The following is a 7,893-nucleotide window of genomic DNA, read 5'->3' on the forward strand; positions in this document are numbered from 1 at the left end:
TTTGAGAAGGTTTATGGGCTATATGGCTGGTGAGACACGATCCCCTCCTAAGAAAATGTAGGTGCTCAGACAGGTAACCTCTGCTGCTACTGTTTTTATTTGTTTGTTTGTTTGTTTAATTTCATTTAAAATTTGTTTTTGTTGTACTAGGATATTTTAAATGTAATATATTGCAGGATTTATAACCAGGTTCACTGCTTTCTTTCTTTCTTTTTTTTTTTTTTTTCCCTTAAAAAAAAAACCAACAACAAAGTTTCATTTAAGATACATTTAGGCGCCTTTGAAGCTTGGATTTTGGAATGTTTCAGTAGTGGCCAGAAATCTGCTGTTGGAATCTTCTAGTCTTCCAGGTTTAATTTGAAATGTTTTTAGTTTTGTTTTGGATTTTTGTGTGGTATTTTATTTCCTTTATATCAGTGCCCTTTTGCCATGCTGTTTTGGGGTGGCTGCCTAACTCTAGTGAAAATTCTTTCTATATTAACGGAAGTTTGGTGTTTTAAATTCCTTAATGTTTTGCATTTTTTAAAATTGTTTTTAAAGAAATATTCTAACTGCTTGCACTGTTACTGTTCTTTGCCAGCCTTTTCAGGAGCCAAAAAAACAAAAACAAACAAACAAAAAAATACCCAGAGAAAAAACTTTCCTTCTTCCCCCTTCCTGATGATGAGTGAGAAGTATTGAGAACTTTCGGGGTCAGTGCCCTTCTAAACTCCCCTTCCCCCAATAATGCAGCTGTATAATGAATGGTAAATGCAGCGGTTTGGATTCAGGCACAGCCCCAGCCTGCTTGCAGGTAATTTGATTCTCCTTTCTTTCCATCGCAAGGCTAACTTTACTTTCTTTTTAAAGTTTTTTCTTTCTTTATGTACTTTAAAGGCAACCATGGATTTGTAAAAACTCTTGTATAGAAAATAATGCATAAGTATATCTAACAAATAATTTGATTAAAGAAGAACTTTTGGGGGTAAAGTTTGAAGTGGTTGGGATGAACTCAGGACTTTGGGGATTTACTTTAGCCATTTAGATAATTCCATTCCTTGCTTATATGTCTATAATTAAGTATTTCAGAGTGTGACTTTTGGCTTTGTTTTTGTTTTGGGTTTGTTTGTTTCTTCCATTGTGCTACTCTGGCTTAAGCTTTTTCAGGGGTTGGTGTTCGGAATACACAGTGAGCTCACAGTATAAAGACATCAATTAGGAGTTGACAGGTATGGAAAACTAGAGTTTTGAAAAGGTAAAATTAGGTTCTAGGTTATATATATGGTAAAAACTCACCATAGTGTTGAGTTGATCTTAGTGCTTCTCTTTCTGTGACATCATGAAAGTGAAAAGGAATGATGAGACAAAGATAATAGCATTTCAGTTATTTTAGGAACAGTGTGATCTTAGGAACTAATCATTTTAGTATTTCTAAGACACTAGTTCTAACAAAGAGGTAGATATGAACAGTTTCAGGTTATCATAATGGTTCATATTTTTAAAAATCACAGGTTCTAACAGATTGGAGGGCATTTCTGAAGCACAAATCATTAAGCCCATTAACTATAAAATATAAAACAATAAGGCTATAAAATATAAAACAAAGTTAGTGGCAGGAATAGCAATACAACTTGTCCATTTTAATATAGCCTTTCTGTTACTTAATGTAGTATACCTTTCTCTGTCTACACCAGTCCCTTGCCCTTTCCTCTTTTCTCCTCCTGTCTTTCCCAAAGTTTTAGTTCTAATATGAGTTGTTATCATTGGGAAGATAATCTACCCCCCCACCCCCACCCCGCTGTTAGGTAGAACTTTAGTGACAGTGATCAGGACCTTTTCAGGATAGACTTCTGCACAATTTTATTCTGTGACTTTAGATGTCCTATCTGAAGAGGTTTTAAGTTCACTAGTTAGCTAATAGGATATCATGGCTTGTTATGCATTTTACAGCTGAAGGCATAAAATTAATCATTAACCTGTTTTGTGCTTCAATTCACTCATATAAGATAGGGCCATCTCTTCCCTAAACATCCTAAGACAAAAATATGTATGTGTTGAAGTAAAATTTACTAACAGAGGAATCCCAACTGCCTCCTGAAGGAATTTATGATATATACTAAAAAGGGCTTGTACCAGAGAACCTTGTTCTCTTGCTAAGAATGGCAAGCATTAGAATGTGTGGACTATGTGATTGTGTGGGACTTGGAGAATTTAACAGTCTCCATTCAGCTTCCTCATGAAGGTCACGGACTTGTTAAGAACGGTCTTGCTTTCAGATTTCATCATATTCAAACTTATTAGCTGGGCCTTATATAGCATATATACCTGGCTGCTACTGTGGGGTTTGGGAACATGAGGGGTGGGGTGAATTGTTGTTGTTTTAGGTTTCAGTCAGACAGACATCACTGTGCCCCAGTTCCCAGAAGCACAGCAGGCCTCTAGGAGCATCCGTGGGAACGGCGCAGTCCTGACATCACCAACTCTCCTGCTCAGGCTCATCCCATATACAGAGGTCAAAGGGTGGGGTTTGAGAACGGGGGAAGGAATGAGAAAGTAGAAGCAATGTAACTGCAGTGCCACTGTTGACTAGCCTTTGGTGCTTATGTCAGTGTTTGTTTTATTTTTTTATGTTGCCAGAACTATTTTGGGGTAAAGGTAGTAGGGGGGTGGAACAAAAACAAGCCATTATTATTATTCATTAGTGGATACTGTTCTTTAATAGCTAATACAGAATAAACTTGAAACCCAAACCTTCAGTGACAAAGGGAATGGGAATAGAAATTAATCTCAGGACTTTAACAAACAGAAAACATTTATGTTGTGTTAGTTTCCAGTTCTACAACTGCTATTACATTTGTCCCTCTGTCTCCCTTTTTCAACCTGATTTTTTTTGTGTATGTATACAGTTTGAGGAAATACGCATTTGTGATCAGTCCTTTTAAAAGGACTCAGTGACTTAATCTTGCAAAAGATACACCCAATGCTTATATGGGCATACAAATGCTACCCTATTTTAAATATAGGTGGCGTATGTGTTCGTGTTTTAATGTATTCAGAGCCATTGAGCAATAAGCAGTCCAGAACATTGAAAACTCATGCAGGTAAAGCACCTAATGCCTTTAGTTTCTAGAATTACTATTAAAAACTCCTTTATTGCTGCATCTTCCACAATTCTTTAATAGTCTCTGAACTTAAAATTTACAGGAGTTGTGGACTCTCTCATTAAAATTTTAAGTTGCTCACTTATTCATAAGATTGTAGGGATAGGTGAAAAAGGAAAGTATAACAAAATAAATGGTTCCTTGAGATGGCAACTGCTGAGTGTCTACATCTTTCCTCTTAAAAAATTCCCAGCTTAGCATGAATATTGATCATACATTGTTTAATTTTTTGTGATTGGGATTTTTGTTGTTTTGACTTGGGTGGGGAGGTCTTGGGGAATCAGTGAGGAAGCTCATACACATGTGAAAATATGAAATGTTAAAGGAATTTTTCCATTTAATCTGAATAGTAAGCAAGAACTTTTTCTATATACCCTTCTGCTGCAGCAGAGAGATAAACTGGTAGGTGGCAGCAGAAGAAGGAATTCTTCAGATTGACCGCTACTGAAAGAATCTACATAGAAGAGATAGAGCATAACATACCAAGTGAAGGAAAGGGGGCAAAAAATGGAAACAGGACTAAAATGTTTGGATTTTGACTCTAAATGGTAAGTTATTTTCTACTAAGAATGTATTAATCAGTCTACTGGTATATATGACATTGTGGTATGAAATCATAAATGGATTTATAGGTCCTTGCCTTAGGATGAGTTTGGCCTAACGAAGGTACTATCATTTTTTTTATTTTGGGGGGGGAGAAAAAACAAAACAAAAAACTAGCACTATGTAAAATTAGGAATCTTTCCCCAGTATATTGATATATATGAACCTTTATTGAGGTATAATTGACAAGCGTAAGATATTTAAAGTATACAACATAATGATTTGATAGATATATACATTGTAAGATTATCCCCCCCCAATCAAGTTATTCTTTCACATCTAATATGTGAATCTCAATGATGGCAAAAATTATGCCTTTCACAATAAGTCAGGTTTTTAAAAATCTGCCAGATAAATGACATATATATTGTTTAACCATTTTATAAAAAATAAAGTGTCTCCTTTTTATTAGCAACACTGGGGAGATAGCAACAAAAGTAGGTAATTTGGAAAACTTACGGGGTAAAAATAATTTTTTCTTTAACTAGTTATCTTTTATCTATCTAGTCTCATTTCCTTGTCATTGTGTCTGCTCATCCATTCTACTCTGTTCACCTTTCTTCATTGCTTTTCTGTCTCTGTGCTTATTTTCTTCCATTTTCTTTTTTTTTTTTTTTAAGATTTTATTGATTTATTTGACAGATCATACATAGGCAGAGAGGCAGGCAGAGAGAGTGGGGGAAGCGGGTTCCCCACTGAGCAGAGAGCCCTATGCGGGGCTGGATCCCAGGACCCTGAGATCATGACCTGAGCTGAGTCACCCAGGCACCCCTCTTCCATTTTCTTCATTTGTGTTTTTTCTTCCCTATCTGTGTATCTCTTCCTCCTCTTGGTCTCCCTGTATGCTTCGCTCATTCATTTCCTCAGAAGTTTACTTTCCCAGTGTTGCCATTTTTCATCTCTGCCTCACTTTTTTTCTGTATGTGTGTGTCCTTCCCTTCTCATTTGCATTCTCCGTGTTTGTATCTTTCAGAGTAAACAGCTTTATTTTTTTTTGCATCAACAAGTACCTTAAGACACTAATCAGAGTATCAACATTGTAATTACCTATTTTAGAATTTGGAGAGGCTACATAGAAGAAATGGAGAATTTTAAAGTCCCTGGAAAGATTAAATTTCGGAATTGAAATTTATAGTAAGATGCAGATCCATTTACTCATTCAGCCACAAGTTTATTTTAACTATAGTATCTGTTGTTGCTGGAAACAAGCTGTTTTAAGATCAATTGGACAGAAAGAAAAGTCCTGGGGTTCTTAATTTCATCTAGACTTAAGTTCAAATTGATTCTGATTTTTTTCAAGTTTCTAATGAAATCAGGAAAGCAGTTACTAATTTATAGATGTTTACTAGAACATGTTTACTAGAAAATCTTTTTACTGAGATATAATTGACATATAAGTTTTAGATGTACAACACAATGATTTAATATTTATATACATTGGGAATTGATCACCATAGTAAGTCTAAGTAACATGCATCACTATATATAATTATAGAATTCTTTTTTTCTTGTGATGAGGACTTTAAAAAGCTACTCTTAGCAACTTTGAAATGTGCAGTATGGCATTATGACTTAGGTATTTTATAACTGGAGAGAAAATAAACATTTAGTCTTTTAGATAAAAGTAATTGAAACAATAAGTCTTTTTTTCTAGGATAATATAAATAGTATAGTATAAATGTAAACATTTAGAAGTGTTAATTAGCTTCATTAAAGTAGCACATAAATGTTTTCAAGTTTTTTAGATGGTGAAAACAGGATATCCAGAAGAGAAATTATTATTTAAAGAAGAGGAGTCCTGTTTCCTATTAACATATGTAATAACAGAACTACCGCATACAAGTGCCTGTGATTGAAGTTTAGAGTTTTTAAGCTGGAAAGCTTAGAGGCTATATATTACAATTTTGAATATGCTGGTAAGGTAACTAAGGTTCACAAAAGTTAGTAACTTTCCCAAGATTACAGAACCACAACAAGGGCCCAAGTCTCCTACCTGCTAATAAAGTTCTCATTGCCTTATATATCATGCATCTTTCTAAATCTGTTGTAGTATCTGAAGAAATGAAATGCTCTGTGATGAGAGCTGTGATATACCAATAAAAAGTTATCACTGTTTGTGCTTGTGGTTATCTCCTGTGGTGGGAAATCTATTCAAATAAAGGTTATTAAGGCAAGCTGTGAGTGACTATTTTAGGTGGCTTATATGTAAAATTAATGAGCACATCATTTGTAAGGTTTGGAAATGAAAAGGCGTCCCTTGTTAAGGTAAGACGCAAAGAACCTTCAGGTTCTTTGCAGTTTCAGGTTAAGGAGAAGAGGAATGGATTCCTTAGATCACTATACCATGGATGAATAGTAACGTGAAGCTAGAATAACTGGTACCATTGTCTAAATATGTAGTATTCTTTCCTTTAAAAAAAAAAAAGGTATAAAAGGAACTTATCTTCTATTAAGAAATATTTATGGAACACAAAACTATGCACCCTAAGTTAATATGGTTGGAATTTCTAAATTTTTTTGGACAGTTTTCTTTTTATTACAAATTTTCATATATAGTTCACATAGAGATGGTACATATAGAGATGGCAGTGCTTTAGAACTGAAAGAAGATAACCAGCTTGAATTTTAATCTGAACCAGAATTTATTGTTTATTGTATAACTTAACTGAAAATGTAACGTAGGGAGGCCTAACTGGCTCAGTCCATAGAGCATGTGAATCTTGATCTCAGAGTTGTGAGTTCAAGCTGCACATTGGGCATGGAGCCTACTTAAAATAAAAATTAAAAAAAAAAAAAAAGTAACCTAAGGTAATAGGGTAAGAGCATAACATTTAAATTTAATTTTGTTTGTTGAGGTGTTTTACTATAATTTTGTTTTATTTTGTGTGAAGTTTTGCAAGAATTATTTTTGCCTCAGGGTTTTTCTCTTGGTACAGTTTTTCTGACTAAAATCACAGTTGTCTATATTAATAAGATTGTTAAGGGATGATATTGCTAATACATCTTTATATGTCAGAATAACAGACCATACCTTAGTATGCTTAGTATACCTTTTTCAGGTGAGATCACAAAGGCAAATGTGGTAATCACAAAAATAAAACAGTTGTAAATTTTTTTGGTAGTCTAGACAGTTTTGTAATATTTTATTGTCACATTTTGTTAATTTTCAATTTTTTTTTCTTTTTTCTCATCTTAATTATAAAGACTGTTTAAATCTGATTTAAGTGAGCTGTATGTGTTTTTCCCCTCTAGGTTCTTTTGAAGTAACCAGTGATCCTTTTTGCTTATTACTTCATTCACAGAATGGACGAAGATAGATTTGACTGTATGTTTTTTGAAATGGAGTATAGAAATACCCAGAACAAGGAAGCAGTAGCTCTAACCTGTTTGATTCGATGTGTTTTCTAAAATAAAAACACCAGAACTGGGAATCAAATAGTATGGAGTGTGATTTTTTCTTTTGGCAGTTATTCCTGCCCACTCCATCTTACATGAATTCACTTCAGTCCATATGGCTAGACTTGAAGTCTAGCTCCACATGTGTCATTCTCTTTATCCTTTCGTTTTCTTCACTTTGCAAACTCCTTTGGTTCTTGACATACTGATTTTTCTGTAATATATTTGGAAATGATTACTTTCTCCTTTTAGTACATAGGCACTAAAATATGTATCATTTTACATGTAAATGTGTGTTACATGGATTTATTCCTACCCCTTTCCATTCCCACTTTATCTGTCCATGCTAAATAATTGTTTCTGTGTTTTTTTTAATTTCTGAAGAAGTGCAACTTTTTTCTTTTTCACTCTGACAGCTCCCCGACATACACTCATCACAGTACCACTCACTGTGTTTTAATCTTCTTTAACTAGAGACTAGAGAAGATCTGATACATATGTGTGTATACAGAGGCAGCCCTAATACTTAAGACAAAAAATACTGATATTCTTTGTAGTCAGATATTGATACAAATTCTAATTCCATTATTTACTGGTTACATGGACTTTGGACAAATCACCCTCTTCAAGCTGTAAGGGAGTATTTGTAAAATTGGAATAATTGTACCCACTTTACTAGATTAAAGTGTAAGTATAGCTTTGCTATAATACATGTATAGTGCTTAGCACATAGTTGAATAATAAATACTAATCT

General features: G+C 34.1%; 1 long non-coding RNA gene across 1 annotated transcript; it reads left to right on the forward strand.

The window, feature by feature from the left end:
* The first annotated feature begins 227 nt into the window (after positions 1-227).
* Positions 228-7,174, forward strand: LOC116866173. Its single transcript, XR_004382355.1, has 4 exons — positions 228-793; positions 3,003-3,080; positions 3,528-3,688; positions 6,996-7,174. It is a non-coding gene; the product is annotated as an uncharacterized LOC116866173 (long non-coding RNA).
* The last annotated feature ends 719 nt before the right edge of the window (positions 7,175-7,893 follow it).

This window comes from Lontra canadensis, unplaced genomic scaffold (genome assembly GCF_010015895.1).
Source record: "Lontra canadensis isolate GAN:19392208 unplaced genomic scaffold, GSC_riverotter_1.0 scaffold9, whole genome shotgun sequence".
In the NCBI taxonomy this organism is placed as follows: Eukaryota; Metazoa; Chordata; class Mammalia; order Carnivora; family Mustelidae; genus Lontra; species Lontra canadensis.